Raw genomic sequence first — 15,271 nt, 5'->3', positions numbered from 1 at the left:
ACATTGGAGAAGAAATATCCATGCAAAATGGGACTATCCACATAGTTGCTCTTCTATGGATCTACCAAGAGAGGTGTAAAAACAGTCCATCAGTTGCTCTTTTTCAAGAATCTTGCTAGAGAAACTGCTAGAATCTCAGGATGACAAAGAAAATGAAACTCAAAATCTTTTAAGCAAATGTGAATGAAATGTAATATTGCAGCCTTCCACAAAACATATTTGTAGATCTATACTCTTTGACTTATATGTCATTCCTTTCATAGAGGCTAATGCTACTGACCATCTGGAGTAATTATCTATTTTTAGGAATGCAAGGACTGAGACCAGTGTCTTGCCTCTTAGTGGAGCTGCATAAAGGTCCATAATGGCAGCCACAAAGGCTGCATGAACACATATCTCAAGAGTTGAATACTATCTACCTGAAATAACTTATGAAAACCACACAGTTATGAAATGCAAAGAAGACTTAAAGAAGTCCCCAGAACCAGAAATTGGTAAGACATATTTTGAGGAAGAGAAGGAATCACAGAATTATAGGACAGTTTGGGTTGGAAGGGACCTTAAAGATTACTTAGTTCCAACCCGCCAGCCATAGGGAGGGACACCTTCTACTAGACAAGGGCGCTGTCTATTATGGCTATGCAATTAATCAGGAAATTGCAGATACTTTTAAATTCACTTGTCAGAAAAATCTGTGAACCCATCGTGGAAGTGATGATCAGAGGGCAACTTTAAAAAGGCACTTTTACTGATTCAAGCCTAGCTATATTTAGACAGGGAAGATATGCCAGCCAAGATGCTGAGGTTGTCTGAAGATCAAATGCTTTCTTGCAAGAAAGAAAATACGAAGGATAGGAAATACATTAATAGGGAAACACTCCCAGTTAATGGGTTCTAGTGGCAGACACTAAGTTTTACAGGGGGAAGACACAGGATTGAGTCCTGATCTCTCCCGGAGTGTAGAGCTGCCTGCTTTCTCATTTAAAATGTGAAAAGATTGTCATGCAGAGATAATCAGAGATGGCTGAATGGAAGTTCAGAGCAAGGATGGAGAAAATGACCTCTCGGGGTCTCTGAATTGTATTTTTATAATTTTACACTGTATCTCAGGTTTTGATATTTTTTTTCCACAGGAATTCCACTGAATTTTATGAAAACCTCCTTAGAAGTTGGACATAGTGTGATAATTTTGGAGGACAATAATAAGGTGGATATTTTGAGATGAGGATGCTATTTTCATCCAAATCTTGATGATCCTTTTGTGGCCATATGGTATACAATGCCAGAGATGAAAATTACATTTTATACTCCGAACCTAAGACATCTTTTCATAACCAATTGGGAAAAGTGGCAGTTATCATCGTATACATAATTTTTAGAGATGCTTGAGGGAATTCTTGAAACTTTATGCAGTAATAATAATGTGTCAATAAAAAAACAGTTTCTAACCTACCAGATACCCAATTGTACCCTAATGAATTTTGTCAGAAAGTGCACCTAACTTCCATCACAGGTTCTGTTTATGCTGGGAGTAACCATCTTACTAGATTTCTCCAGCTTTAAACATAAGGCAGATGCTAGGCCTTTAATGAATTAATGACCTTTTAAAATTATTAGGAATATTTTTGTGTAAGATGAGGAAAGGAAAATCTTCGTTAACAAAGAGAAGGAGCAGAATATGAAGTGGAAACCTTGCATTAAAATACATCTAGTCCTGTGGAATTTCAAGACATTATTTCAACAGACAGTGCAACTCTCGCTATTACATGGATAGAAATACATCTGTAATACATGTGAAACACTTAGGACCTTTCAATCTGGTTTGGTAACATTTGCAAGTAATTTATACAAACAAAGACTAAATAGAAAGGACACTAAGATTTGCTAATGTAAAGTCACAAACTAACAATCTTATGTTGACTTCTGCAACATTAGTTGAGCTCTTGTAGATAACAATGTTATCTACATAATATGTAGATGACATAATTTTCCTATCATAGGACAGGTATAGGTGCAAGTGGGTGCAAAGTGCATCAGGATGCTAAACGTACTAAAAACGCTTGGTTTTAACATCACTGTTGTTAGTCTCAAGCATTATTAAATAGCATTTTTTTATGAAACTTTAGAAAAAGAATAAAGCACAGGAGCTCAATCTGTATATAGACATATATAAAGTATATGAAGAAAAAGAAAGATATTGATTCAGAAAGGCTCTATACAACATCAACTGTTATGCAACATTATTTACAGGCATTGCTCTGCCCAGGATGATTAATAAGATTATTTCCACATCTGGGTGGTGTTAATGAAAGAGCTAATTATTTGTTCCAACTTTGATGAAGCTGTTTACGAAGTATGACTATTATCATCTCTACGACTAATAGTATCTAGGTAAAGGACACTTCTATTGGTTTCAAAGTTGGCCTTTACTCACAGATGTGAAATCAAGCAATGGCTTGTTCTCTACTTTTACCTTAATGATCCCAGTAAATTCTGTCCAGGATACAAAAGGAGCTTGACTCTTAAAGATGTCCTTGACTTTAAACAGTTTGTCTTACTGGACATATTTGTTATGGTCAGGAGATACTTCTTCACTGAGGCACCATCACATAAAGGCACACCACTGAGGCAAGAACACTAAGAAAAGAAAAATCTACTCATCATTTTTTTCCCCCTTATCTGCTACTTTCAGCTCCACGTTTAGAAGAACTGTCTTGTTGGGTGAATGATTCAAAGACACTGTTCTGATAACTCTACAGGTAATACAAAGCATTTAAAACCATATACATATTTTATTACCTTCCACCAGAATTATTTCACTCCTTAGGGATTAGCAAACTTTTCCTTGTCTGTTGAAGGTCAGTAAACTAGGGCTGTTTCTGACATGAGACAGTCCTGAGCCTGTATCCTGTATTAAAGCTGCTACTGTATTAAAAATTAGCCAGATTATGCCAACTGTTAGATATTCTCAGCAGCAAAGTAACTGGAGTCTTGAAGGTGTGCTATTGATGTGCCGGTTTCATAGAATTGCAAAATCATACAATCATAGAATGGTTTGGGTTTGAAGGAACCTCAAAGATCATCTAGTTTCAACTCCCCTGCCATGGGCAGGGACACCTTCCACTAGACCAGGTTGCTCAAAGCCTTGTCCAACCTGGTTTGCATGCTGGTGTGTCTGGTCTTCAGAGTTTCAATAGTGCATGGGACAGACTCTCCTGATTCCAAAATCCATGCTCTTAGCAGATTCTGGAAGAGAAAGGAAGAATTTCAAGAAGTAAATATCCATAAATGAAATACGTTTCAAAGGACTGCAGCTGTCGGAAGTCCTTTTTACTTTCAAGAGGCTGCTTATATGCATGCTAACTTCATGAGAGATCTACATGAGCTGTTCAGAGTTACCGAGTGATGGGTTTCAAAATCCAAGAGGCAAATAAGGAATATGGAAGCCTTTATCACTAGTGTAAGTCCTTCTGGAAGGCTCAGTAGTTGCAGGGTGGTTGGAAGCAGTACGAATGCAGTTACAGATGGGATGTGGGCAAAGTGACAATGGCAGTATATATCCTCAGTAGACTAAGGCCACAGATAGAGATTTTACTCTGCGGGTGTGGCCTGTGATGACAGAGGACACTTAGCAGTGTCATAATAAGCCTTGGTGCAATCTGATCTGTAGTTACACTTTCTTGGTGTGGAGATGACTGCACCTCTGGATTTACTGACTGCTAATGTGATCAGTTTCCCAGGCCATCTCGGAAAAATAATGAGGAGGTGAAAAAAGAGGGTCTTCTTGATATCTGCAGCATACACCTCAGCCTCAGAGTTGCAAGGCTCAAGAAAGAGCACAGGTCTCAGAGGTACCCAACCAAGAAAGAATACTGCTTTTGAAGAAGCAGCCACCCTGGTCCCAATGTCTTCCAAACTCATACAGCTGTTATCACTGGGGGAAAAACACCCTTCTGAATACATGTAATGATCAATAAATTTCCACTGGCTCAAAAGGTGATCCAGGAAGTCTGTGAATACTGACATGAGGCCTTACTAAGTGACCGTCTTTTACACATGGAAATAAATTGGCCAATCCCTTTAAAAAGCTGTATATAATTAAATATGAAAATATCCAGACAGATAGATAGATACATGAAAATTTGTGGAAATACTGAAACATAGAAATGCCATGTAGTGGCCTAAGTTAACTACCAGATGAGCTACCAGTTCTTGGCTGACCTAAAAAATGCTAGACTCCTTCAATTCAATCAGAGAGTTCAGGATAATTAAAACAAAAATGGAGCAAATAGAAAGGTCCAAAAGCACATTAGACTGATAAGCTGGTGTATTTTGCCAAATAAGTTTAACGGATCCACTTTTATAGTTAGCAAGCATTTCTTTCACAAGGTAAGAACAAGCACTCTTCGAATGTAGATGAGCAGCCATTTAAGCCATTGTGTCAGACATTCATGGGTTCGGATGGAAGACCACCACAGAGTTCTGGTAAATCTTAGAATCATAGAATAGTTAGGGTTGGAAAGGACCTTAAGATCATCAAGTTCCAACCCCCCTGCCACGGGCAGGGACACCTCACACTAAACCATATCACTCAAGGCCTCGTCCAACCTGGCCTTGAACACTGCCGGGGATGGAGCATTCACAACTTCCCTGGGCAGCCCATTCCAGTGCCTCACCACCCTATCAGGAAAGAATTTCCTCCTTATATCCAATCTAAACTTCCCTGTTTAAGTTTTAACCCATTACCCCTTGTCCTATCACTACAGTAAATACTCTGAGTAATTTGGGAAGAAAAGGCAAACTCGTGGGATTTCTCACTGAAAGTTACTGTGGAATTTCTTATGAACACCACTTGTTATTTCTTCTTTCTGTTTAACCCAGAATAAAATCTCTGGGAATGTGCATCCTAGAGTATCAAATGTGATTTTAATCACAACACACAAGGACATATCAGATTGACCAAGGTTCTATAATTCTCTCAAAGGTGAAGCTGGCAGTGGGTGATGAGAATATCTCTGGCCAGTACTTGTTACCTTCTCTCTATCTTACTGTGATCAGGGATAAAAAAAACAGAACTACATCAAAGTGCTTCATCCAGATCAAGGCTAACATCCTTAACCAGAAACACCATTTTATCTCCTACTGGTAAACAACTTGAATAGACTGTTCTGTAGCTCAGACTCTTTATCTAGAAATATCTTCCAGGAAAGCACTCATGAACTCTGGACAAAAACTAGCTATCCAGACAGGAAAAGGAAAGTCCAACCCTCAAAGCAGTATTTATTACAGAATACCCTCAGAAGAAAATATGAGGAGAAGGATAATTTTTGTGATTCAAGTTATTTCAGTGTGAAATGAGCTCAGATGTGGATAGGAACCAAGGATTCTGCTCTATTAAATTGGCAGTCTTATTAGGAAGATCTGTGGCCCAGTGAGTAAGCTAAAATGAATGCAGTTTAACACATTACAGCATGTCTACTAAACTCAGATTCTGTTCTGAAACATGACTATGCAAAAGATTGTACTTTTTCCTTCATGGATGCCTCTATTTTAGAAATGCATTGAGTTAATTTTTTAACACAAAAAGTTTTTATTAGTAGCCATTGCATTATAAGTGTAACCTTAGATACCAGTAAATCTAAGACAGAATAAAGCCACTTGTGTTCTAAACAAGCAATTTAGTCACTTAGTAGTTAGCAAGGTCTTGAAAAATCCTGGTTTGATCAGGTACAGGCTGATCACTGAAAATCTAGAAATTGAAAATCTAGAAAAAAAGAACTAAGTTCAAGAAGCACTTTGGTATGCTTTCTGAAAGGAAAAGGTGATTGAAAGACATACAGGGAAGAAAAATGCTTTAAAACAGTCTAGTTAAGAAAGTATGATGGTTCGGGTTCTTGCATTATAAGAAAAATTGCCCTAGCGAGAAACTTGACTACAGCTTCTGACTTCTCATCAAAATGCAAGTGAGGTTTGTCACATTTCTGGGTGGATTTTGTGGTTTTATTTAACAATGAGACACTGGTGCAATCTGAAATGAAGTTACAATATTTTCTCATTGTCTTTAGATACATTTTCCTATGAAGTGTGTTCTCTAATGTTCAGATTCTCTAAAAACTTTAATAGGGTTTAATGTTTTCGATCTGCTGTGGCTTATTCAATATCATAAGTCATATAATCTTTTCTTAATGATGCAGGGAAAAAAAACTTTATAAAATGTTCATTTTAGGCAGAGTATTTGAAGTTAGTTTCATAAATGTCCAAATGAAAATGACTTGATAATACATGAGAAAATGTCAGGGAAAAAACCTCCACAAAACCAAAGAATGACTTGCTAAGCACTTTTTCTTAAATCCCTGAAGCATAAAGTATCCTAGACAGATCCATTCAGCAAAATTCATGTTCCTGTAAGGTTTTATGAACCTTTAGCCCTTCAGAATGCTGCCTTGTTTGGTATGTACATCATGCGTGGGCAAGCTGAAAGGGTGTATAAAGAGGGCATGTCACCCACACTTGATATTACAACTCATCTACTTCATTTTCACCTGTGCAAATTCTACCCACTTAGGCAATTGCTACATATACACCCACTCAACTTCTTGCAATAGAAAGAATGCTATTATTACAGTATAACTAGAGCAAGGTTCTTAACCTTTGATGATCAGGACCGGAATTTTATCACAATATTTATTTTGCAATTCTGTGGTGAATACCATGTATAATGTTTAAAGTGGTGCAAAATGATTGAGGAGCATTGGGACCACCAATGACTGCTCTGAAGTGGAAACCACAGTCCTGACTGGAATCCAGCCATGGTACCAGCTGCACAACCCGTCAAGTGTCTAATGAGGTAAAGTCATATTTTTGTGTCTATATGTACAGAAGTTTAGAAAATAACCATATATTCAGGTGCACATAATAGTTAATAGCTATGTAATTTGCATATGTATCCGTCAGTAGCACCGCTACAGGGCAAGTACATTAAATACACTTCAGTCCTGCTAAAAGATGTACACTTATGGCCATACACTAACATTTTGACTGGTCACACCAGAACTGGGCTTGGTTCATGGTGCCTAGCATAATGCGGAGTTATCAGAGAAACTATGTGTGTTTTTGCTGAGGTACCATGAGTGTTGCAACACAGAAAATAGTGTGTAACTACTGCAGATGTTTTTGAACTTCTGTGTGTGTTTGGGGTGAATTGTGTTTGCCTCCCTCTTCTCTGAACTTTCTGACAACAGGTTGTGGCATAATTGTCACAATCTAGAGGAAAAATTTAAGTATTTCTATCCTATGAGCTGTACACAGCTCTTGGTTGACTTTACTGACTGCTTATTGAGCTTTAAGCCATTGGTATGAAGGCTGAACAGTACTCTGTAAAGCTGGAGTTAATGAAGGAAAACCAGCATTTATATTTCTGTCTTGTATCTAAGCTGACCTACTATGAAATGTAAAAAATGCGATATGCTTATGTTCAAAAAGAATGTCACCTTTTTATATCTAAGTATCTGCAAAGACTCCATCCTCTCTAAATACTATAATTTCTCATAAAATGCAGAATTGCTCAAACTACTACTAAGCAGAACAAATCATTTCCCTCACCTATGATATGCCATAGCTCAAGGCTATCAGTGCAAGCAGTGAAATTTTATAGCAAGTGCTGAAGGGACTAGTGGAGGTTGTGGGAAGAAAGGGTGGGGTTGTGAAACATCAGTGGGGTTTGAAAGATATGAAGGTGGGTAAGAAGGCTGGGGAGCATTCTTTTTTTAAAAGCAGCCATGGTGTGTAAAAGAGCTAAGAATGTACAGCTATGAATTCCAGATAATGTGGCTGAGGAGAGTCAATAGAGTTTTCAGTCAATAAAGGGATGCTGGGAAGAGTGCAACTAATCAGACTGGAAAGCTTTAATTAGTGACATTGTGACAAACTGGGCAAAGAAACTAGAAACCAAAGTGATGGAGACAGACAGAAGTTGTTCAAAGTGAGATGGATTAATGTTGAGAACAGAGAGATGTGGAAAGAGAGAATTTCATACTAAGAGCTAATGCTGGGCAAAAAATAGGGAATAAGAATAATGCAGACTGAGATTAGATAAGAAAAATAGGGAGAGAAGAAAAATTATATGAAAATCAGTAGAGTGAAAATATACTGGACATGAATACAGAGGGTGCTTGCAAAATATTAAGGGAGAGAGAAAAGAGAGGGAACAATATCTGCTAGATATCATGTTTTTTCATAAATTGTAAGAGACCCAAAAATTCCTGATGCCTTGTCACATCTCTGCTATGAGTAACTGATCTGCTGAAAACCATTAATAACGTATGCATGACAAGAAGGCAGGATGAAAACCTATTGTGTAGCAAAAGGTCACACTTCTGTCAAGTGCCAAGGAACTTTTCAGCCTCCATACCCAAACGGTCACTTTACATTAAGCACAGAACCATAGAATTGTTTAGGTTGAAAAAGACCTGTAAGATCACTGAGTCCAGACATTAACCTAACACTGCCAAGTTGTCCACTAAACCACATCCCTAAGTACTGTATCTACACATCTTTAAATACCTCCAGGGATGGGGACTCCACCACTGCCCTGGGCAGCCTGATCCATGCCTGAAAACACTTTTGGTGAAGAAATTTTTCTTAATATCCAATCTAAGCTTCCCCCGGTGCAACTTGAGGCCACTTCCTATCGCTTATTGCTTGGGAGAAAAGACCGACCCCCACCTCAATACAGCCTCCTTTCAGATACTTGTAGAGTGTGATAAGGTCCCCACTGAGCCTTCTCTTCTCCAGACAAAACAACCCCAGTTCTCTCACGAGACTTGTGCTCTAGACCCTTCCCATGCCAGAGTCACATGCCTCTGTCTTATTCTCCTACAGAATAAAATTTCACAATGAGAATAACCAGCCATTGGAATAAACTCCCCAGGGAAGTGGTGGACTCCACAACATGGGTCACTTAAGATTCAATTAGACAGCAGGATGGGACATCTAGGCTAGGTCATGCCCCTTTTGCTTTTACCAGGTGATCCTTGTGGTCCCTTCCAACCTGGTATTCTAGGATCCCTGTGACACTTCAGACACTTTTCTGTTCTTGTTTCAATCTAAATTGATTTGCATAATCAAGAAGCAAATAGAAGCAAATACAGTACTTCAAAGAATACTGGCTGCAACTCCTCACTTATCCTACCAGGAATTCTTGTCAGATAAATGGTCCATGAGAAAATGAGCATGAGCTGGCAGTGTGCGCTTGCAGCCCAGAAAGCCAACTGTATCCTGGGCTGCATCAAAAGGAGCGTGACCAGCAGGTCAAAGGAGGTGATCCTGCCCCTTTATTCTGCTCTCCTGAGACCTCACCTGGAGTATTGTGTGCAGTTCTGGTGTCCTCAACATAAAAAGGACATGGAACAGTTGTAACAAGTCCAGAGGAGGGCCACAAGAATGATCAGGGGACTGGAGCACCTCCCATATGAAGATAGGCTGAGAAAGTTAGGGCTGTTCAGCCTGGAGAAGAGAAGGCTGTGTGGAGACCTCATAGCAGCCTTCCAGTATCTGAAGGGAGCCTATAGGGATGCTGGGGATGGACTCTTCATTAGGGACTGTAGTGATAGGACAAGGGGTAATGGGTTAAAAAACAGGGGAAGTTTAGATTGGATAGAAGGAGGAAATTCTTTCCTGTTAGGGTGGTGAGGCACTGGAATAGGTTGCCCAAGAAAGTTGTGAATGCTCCATCCCTGGTGGTGTTCAAGGCCAGGTTGGATGAGGCCTTGGGTGGCATGGTTTAGTGTGAGGTGTCCCTGCCCATGGCAGGGGGGTTGGAACTTGATGATCTTGAGGTCCTTTCCAAGCCTAACTATTCTATGATTCTAAATCCTAAGGTTATACTTACCCCCTCCATAGCTTCACCCCATTGTCAGGATTGCCTGTCGGGATTTACAATTAGAAAAGGAAACATGAGTTAATTTTTCTACACATCATGAACTACTATTTTCTTAACACATACTGGCATCGAACACACTTTGCAGTGCAGAATACAGGAGACTCCTAATAGTTTTTACTTTCCCAAATATAGGTGCTAAATTTGCATTTCTTCATTTATCTGATATTCTTAACTTCATGAAGCTACTAAAAAATCCTTACTAGGAGTCCTGCAATTGCATCTGCTAGACACCTTTCTGGTATGGGAGAATGTGTGTATGCATATATATAGCATATATATATATTGATTCACAAGACATGGTTTGTTATATCAGGTTCCTTTTCCTCCATTTCTCACAGAACCTTTACATTCATCACAATACACATTATACACTGTGTATCTGTACAGTTATTTTTGAACTTTCTAAAAGTTTTGCCCATTATTCTAAAAATTACAGACTTAAAATTTTGCATCTTTTTATTATCTTTTCCCTCTCCCCAGGGCTCTAATGCAGACAGGAGCCCCACGCGTCCCGCGTCCCGCGTCCCGCGTCCCCCGTCCCGTTCCCTCGCCACGGGGAGCGGCGTCTCCACCAGCGGTGCCCGGGCAGGGTCGCCAGCGCCCGTCACGCCCCGGGATTTATATCGGGGAAGAACTAAAGCGAGAGGTTGGGACGCGGAACCCCCTGGGGCTCCCGGGCCCCGCCCCGCATCGTCGGGCCCGGTCCCGGGCGCGGGGGCGGTGCCGCGTTTAACCCAAGCCGGGGCCCGTCCGCGGGGTCCTTGGAACGGTCGCTGCCGCCGCGGGCAGGTGAGCGGGGCCGGGAGGGCGAGGCGGGGCCGGTGCGGGACGGCGGTGGGTCCTTCCCCGCGGGGTACGCGGCCTGCAATGCCGGGGTGCGTCAACAGGGACCCTTTGTCGGGCCGCTGAGCACCAGAAACTGAGGGAATCCCCCGAGCTTTTGCTGTAAGAGTGTTGGGAAACACCAATGACGTTTCCAGGTGAAGAAACTGGATAAATGTGGGTGCTGGGCACTTGCTGTATTTTGCTTGTGCTTGGCTGTGATGGGTATCCCCACTGGTCGCAGGTCCTGCTCTTCATACACCCTCCTCCAGCTCTTAGCTGCCATGTTTGTGGCAACTGAGCTGGGGGCTGGTGCCAAGGATCGTTCCTTAGTTCCACATGGGAATCCAACCCGAGTGGGAATTCAGGCCATCATATTTGTTACGGTTGTAAGAGAATAAATGGGGAAACGGTACTTTGGGTGAGGTACCTTCAGTGTGTGCAAAAGGGGGAATAGCCGTGGAAAACTGGGGGACTGGGCACTGTAACTGCTGGTACTTCCTATTTAAGGGGGTGTAAATTTCAGTTCTGGGGTGGATGTGTCAAGCACCCATGAAGGTAACAAAAACTGTAGAAACATAGCAGTGAAAATATAGCAGTGTACGAGATTGGTGGGTTTCTGGAGGGAAATAAGGTGTGTGGTGGCAGTGTGAGACCAACGAGAGAGTTATTTGTCATGGAACTACCACCAAAAAAAGTCTGGGAAATCTGTTTACACTGAAAGGCAGCATCATAGAATCACAGAAAGGTTTGGCTTGGGAAGGACCTTAAAGATCATGTAGTTCCAACCCCCCTGCCATGGGCAGAGACTCCTTCCACTAGACCAGGTTGCTCAAAGCAACAAAGCCTTGAACACTGCCAGGGATGGGGCAGTCACAACTTCTACCCTTTTTCAGTTTAAAGCCATTCCCCCTGGAAGGTGCAGAATTGTAAACAGATTACTCGCTGTAATTGTTAGATTACTCCTCTTGTGAAACAGAGCAGTTGAGTTTGACAGAGGAAGTGGGAGCCTGCCACAAGAAAGCAGGTGTTCCAAAATCTCCCCAGAAGCCTCCAGCTACTTCACACTCATCTTCCCACTATGCTCTGCTAAACCTAATACCAACAACAAACTGGTGGGCAGCAAGACAAAGTGTTAACCGTCCTTGGTTGAAGGACAGCTACAAGGTGTTAATTTTGATGCCGTAGGTCTCGTGTGACAGCTCTGTTGCTGCACTTCCGTTCACTGGGATTATAGTATTGGTAAGATTATCCTTATCAACAAATTATGCTTCAGCAAGGGCTCGGGATCTGAATGACTTACACTACATTACTGTATAGGAGGCTTTTGTTGGAGGGGGAGCCCCCCTTTAAGTAGGGAGTCATTAGTTCTGTCTCCACCTGACATCACCTGTAATTTTACATTATAGATATAGCTATTACTCTGGAATTTGATATGCTTTAAAGGTGGAGGCCAAACAAACATCTTCCCTGTCAACACAGATGTTGTCCTCTAGAACAATGAAGTCATTCAGAACAGTAATGTTTAAAGTCCATTACTAGATGAGATGAGAAAAATACAGACAATGTAAAAAATGTTTGTTGCAACAAACAAGTTGCAAACAAGTATAGTGTGTGTTGCAACACCTTATACTCACCTTTTATGGGTTACTCAGTACTGAAGAACATGGGAGCTGCTCTTGGCTCAGATTTGATAAAAGCAGAAGAGAAATTTCTCACTTCAATTTTGAGACTTGGGGCAAACCAGAGCAGTTAAAAGTAAACATGTTGCAGTAACTTTCTTACATTATCTTCCAGTACACAGTCAAGCAGGTCTTTAGTAACAGCCTTGCAACAGGCACTCAAATAGTTATGTAAAAATTTCCGATATGATGTTTGATAGAAAGGATGCTTCAAAATTGTGTTTTTGGTCTCAGCAAGGGCCTGGTGAGACATGGCCAGTAGAATGTGCCAAAAATAGAAGTTCAGTCCTGTTGTAGACTTTTGATGTTACACTGGCAGTACAGTACTGACCATGCATTATCATATTGGGCTCACATCATATGCTCCAAAAGCCAGAATCAGTTTTCAGTGATCAGAGTTCAATCTTTCCTTATGAACTGTTGGAGGCAGTGTACAATTGAACTGTGGGAGCAGTAACTGAAAGCTGGTTGAGCACCCAACTCCCAGAAGAAGCCATGCTGCTTCTAGTTTTTCCTCAATCATTTATCCTTTCTACACTCTGACTTTCCCGTTCGATTCAACAGGAATGATGTTGAATTAACTTGTATCCCACCCAGCTAGCTGGCATAAGGTGAACTCACTCCATGTGTACCCAGCTACTTTGATATGTCTCATTCAAATCTGTACTGTTTTGTAGGTTTAAAGAACCCTGAACATTTGCACATTTAAGTGTTTTAATTTCTTTCTAAAGCTTTTTCCTTTTCTGTCTTTCAGTGTCTACACTGAACTTAAAATCAGAAATAAATTATTATATTTATTTATATTGTAGTCTATGAGCAAACAAATTTAGACATTGTGGTCTTCTAGCCACTAAGTAATTTTTTGTTATGTAAAAGTTGGGATGAAGGAAGAGGAATTGGTGGGATGTTACATTGCTTACACTGATTGTTGTAAACATCCTATTAATACTAGGAGAAAATTCTGAACAATATAAGACAGAGACTCAATGCTCATTTGAGGTGGATTCCATCACCAATGGGTACTTCTTTGTCATGTCAGTTGATGGTGTCATTCATTACATATGTGCTCCATTTTAAAGAGCCTTATTTTTTAATCAAAATGTCAAGTGGTATTTGTAGTGTACTTTCATAATCCCTGTAGACCAGCTTAATGTTGGGCTGTTCCCAAGAGTGGTTTTGCTTGTGACAGCATTTTCACAGTTATCCTATTCTCAGGGAGCCAGCTGATCCTTTTGGAGACCAGGCTGGGGATGAGAACACACAGTGAGGGGCTGGTGGAAGGGCAAGTTCCAAGTTGAAGCTCATGTGTGGCTTAAAATGACTCTTTGAAAAGCCCCTAGTAAAACTGTATGCGCATGACACTGCACAACTATTAAACCTCTAATTTCCTTAAAGACTAGAGGTGGATTTGTGTACAAGGTCTGTTTCCCATAAAACTATAATGAGTGGTATCAGTTGCCTTCATCATATACCAGCTTCTCCGTAATCTTGGCAGTGATTTATCTAGCTGCTGAGTCTGCAGCTAGGGGATTTTGGAATAATCTTAAATCTCCTGCAGTCCTCTGGATTTTCCCTAGTCTTTCACAAGTTACTAAAAATGAGTATCAGAGGCCATAGGGAACTTCAGGTGGTTTTTAAAAGAATGTTAGGTACAAGAAAATATCTGTATTTGTTAATCTTAAAATGTCGGTAAATTATACGATCTCTTGATCACCAGGTTGCTGTCAGTGATCAATATATCCAAATGACCCATACAGGAGTCATTACTGGTACATTTACTATGGGCATGGACATTTTATCTGCAACTTTAAGCTAGTTTTGATACCACTGTGGTATGTGTTCGCAGTCTGAAGCCCCCATAACAATGCAAAATCCACTTGCTTCCTTCACCCTGTTACAGGCTGAACAAGTAATTCCAAGTACTGCTCAGTATTACTGATTCAGTAGCCTGAGGCAAGCCCTTATCATCACCTTCTCCTGGTCTGTCAGCACTGGTTGCCTCACACACATTTGGGATTTGTAGACCTTGCTCTTATTGGCAACTTTAAACAATAATTTCTTTATTACAGAGTAGCACCACACCATCAGCTGTGTCCTCATTAAATACTTTCTAAACACTTAAAGATCTGAATCATGCAGACTATTTCTTTCACATTACTGACGAAATCTCTTTTCAGTGACAATTTCCAGATCTTCCTATATCTTAGTTAGGCATCAGTCATCAGGTTATAAACAATTCTATATTAATTGTAATGTTCTCCATCACATTGGTTTTACTTGTTACCCATGCTGAACATCATTTAATACAGTGCTTGCTTTGTCTGAGCTCTTAATTTACTCTCCTTCTGGCTCTACCTGTGAAACCCATGAATTACTGCACTTTTACCCTTCCAGTTCTCTTCCCCCATCCCACTGCAGGGGGCAGAGAGAGAGCAGCTATGTGGTGCGCAGCTGCCTACTGGGGTTAAACCATGACAGTCCTTTTTGGTGACCAGTGAGGAGTGCAAAGGATTTGAGATAAGGACAGATTTGTGTGAGTGTCCTGATTTTATCTGGGATAGAGTTAATTTCCTAGTACCTAGTGAAGTGCTGTGTTTTGACTTTAGTGTGGGAACAATATTGGTAACACACCGATGTTTTAGTTGTTGCTAAATAGTGCTTACCCTGATCAAGAACTTTTCAGTCTTTCATGCTCTGCCACTGAGGAGGGGCACAAGAAGCTGAGAAGAAGCAAAGACAAGACACCTGACCCAAACTAGCCAAAGGGGTGTTCCATACCACAGCATGTCATGCCCAGTATATAAACTGGGGGGAGCTGGCCAGGACA

At 40.7% G+C, this 15,271-nt stretch overlaps 1 protein-coding gene across 4 annotated transcripts in view; it reads left to right on the top strand.

The window, feature by feature from the left end:
• The first annotated feature begins 10,793 nt into the window (after positions 1-10,793).
• Positions 10,794-15,271, top strand: part of TMEM68 (transmembrane protein 68) — a 39,591-nt gene continuing 35,113 nt past the window's right edge. For 2 of the 4 annotated variants that reach the window (XM_061342973.1, XM_061342971.1), the window contains exon 1: positions 10,796-10,920. The gene's annotated coding sequence lies outside the window, so the exon portion shown is untranslated. Of the gene's footprint in view, positions 10,921-14,864; positions 14,978-15,271 lie in introns of those variants that run through there. The other 2 variants (XR_009723862.1, XM_061342972.1) reach the window with 2 other exon arrangements.

The sequence above is a fragment of the Neopsephotus bourkii genome, unplaced genomic scaffold (assembly GCF_033783945.1).
Source record: "Neopsephotus bourkii isolate Nb327-2 ecotype Australia unplaced genomic scaffold, CSIRO-AGI_Nbou_v1 NB_1820, whole genome shotgun sequence".
In the NCBI taxonomy this organism is placed as follows: Eukaryota; Metazoa; Chordata; class Aves; order Psittaciformes; family Psittacidae; genus Neopsephotus; species Neopsephotus bourkii.
Note: the sequence above shows the minus strand (reverse complement) of the source record. Positions and strands in the feature narration are given on the sequence as shown.